The following is a 2,009-nucleotide window of genomic DNA, read 5'->3' as shown; positions in this document are numbered from 1 at the left end:
TCTCGCGCTTGCTTTCGTCCCGACTTGTTAGGTCGTCAAATGTAATGGCTCTTATTATTATTATTATTATGAGCCTTGAGCACTGCGACCTCTGGATGGTCTATTGTGCGTGGCCCTTTACCCTATACGTGAAGGCTTTTAATATAAGCTAGCACTTCGGTGGGCTTTTTGTTCCATATTTCGAATGGATTAAGTGCTGTACCACCTAGGTGAGCGAGTCTACGTCTAGCGAGAGCAATACATTCACAAAGGATGTGTTCTGGCGTTTCTTCGTCCATCTCACAGAAGCGACAAATGCTCGTGTCTGAAAGATTCATTTTACTGCGGTGATAACGCAGGGAATAATGTCCCGTGAAGTACCCAGTGAGAGTTCGAAGGTCCTCCCTGCCTAGATTTATGAGCTTTTTTGAAGCTTCTTGTGATGGATAGATGAACCGCTTAGCTTGTCTTTTCCCCGGACATTCACTCCAGTGCCTATCGGTTTTTTTGTCGACCCACTTGTTTATGACCTCCCTTAAGTGGGCTTTGTTGAGCCCGCAAATAATGACCACTTGGTCATTTCATTTTAAAGGGTTGGGCAAAAATTTGACCGTCGCCAAGAGTTGACTGGTTCCAGATGGCAGGTGCCTAAGTGCTCTAACCCGTTCTGGCGCTTGATTTCGAATTGCCCAGCCTCGTTATTTAGCTTCTTGATCCTCGGGACGTCCAAATTTATTCGTCTGGCCCTGTCACGCACGTCTATGACTACCGTCACTTCAGGGAGAAACCCCGCTCTAATTTCAGGGATTGTACTTGCCATTATGAAGAGGGCAACTGATGCGTTCATGACTTTGCTGAAATTATGCTCGGCATACCAGTCGACATTGCTGTTGCTATAGCACCCATGCGTGCATTTATAACTTCTCAAGCCTTCCCGTTTAGCTTATTTTGTGTTCGATGATGTCGCTGTGTGTGGTTTTTTGCTGGAATGACGGGCAAGTGGTCAGAGACCACATTGTGGTGGCATCTTTGTTTAAGATAGAGAAATTAGAGCCCTCTACCTGCGATGTGTGTCGCGTTGATCGTTACCCGACACGAGCCTGTTGTCACCGACTGGGAGTATACTTTTGTCGAGGCGATAACTTTAGGCCCAGCAGGTAAGTGGTGGGATGAAGACAATTAAAAGCTTCAATGTTGTTTCTTTGGGGCTAATGCCCGATTTTGCCACTAAATGAAGGTGTCTCTGGCGTTAACCTCAAGAGCGACGCTTCAGTATTGCACAGAGTGGTGAACGATGAATGCGATGCCTCCTCTTCTGCCATTGGACATGCACCACGTGTGGTGGCGTAGCATTGGGCGAAACAGCCCACCCCCCTCCAAAGGGCCGATGTATTTCCTGGAGCTGCCGTTGGACGATCAAAGCAGCGCCGTAGCGTAGTTATTCTCTTGGCCAAGCGTTCAGCACGGACATCGCTTCCTAATCTGAGTATTCGCACCAAAATATTTCATGCATCCGTGATTTTGGTGACGGTTACTTTTAGCATGTTTGTAAGGGTATCTGAAAAAGATCTTGTGAGTTGAGCTCTAATTTGACTAAGCTAATAATTGTTTAAATGCATCATCATGTTCGCAGTGGAAGTCCAACCTTCTAGAAATTCATTCATATACAAAATATACATGTACACATGTTTAAAGATACAATCCACATTCCTCCCTTTCAGGTACAAACCGTCTCCAAGTCAATGGACAATGCAGAAGGCGACCAGACATTACATGGTGATGGCTAAATATGAGTAGAACACGTGAGTTCCACATCCAATTGATGTCAGTATTGAGGCAACGTGACGATCAGTAAGCGGCAATTTTATTTACTACAAACTATTCCCTACAAGTTCATTTTGCAAGAATATCAGCACGAAAAAGTGTAAGTGTAGCATTCAAAATCACGTTGTCGCATTTAATAAAGCAAAGTTCACTTTTTTCCCGAATTTGCAGATTAGCGTAAACATTGCCGCTGACAGGCATTTAAA

The 2,009-nt window shown here is 44.8% G+C and overlaps 1 long non-coding RNA gene across 1 annotated transcript in view; it reads left to right on the top strand.

Annotated features, from left to right (window-relative positions):
• The first annotated feature begins 972 nt into the window (after window positions 1–972).
• The window catches only part of LOC118733330, a 1,383-nt gene continuing 346 nt past the window's right edge, over window positions 973–2,009 (top strand). Inside the window, exons 1-2 of the long non-coding RNA XR_004992234.1 lie at window positions 973–1,136; window positions 1,701–1,903. This is a non-coding gene — a long non-coding RNA (uncharacterized LOC118733330). The remainder of the gene's footprint in view (window positions 1,137–1,700; window positions 1,904–2,009) is intronic.

This window comes from Rhagoletis pomonella, unplaced genomic scaffold (genome assembly GCF_013731165.1).
Source record: "Rhagoletis pomonella isolate Grant_MI unplaced genomic scaffold, Rhpom_1.0 Rhpom_scaffold_00002, whole genome shotgun sequence".
In the NCBI taxonomy this organism is placed as follows: Eukaryota; Metazoa; Arthropoda; class Insecta; order Diptera; family Tephritidae; genus Rhagoletis; species Rhagoletis pomonella.
This window is presented reverse-complemented; position numbering and strand designations above follow the sequence as displayed.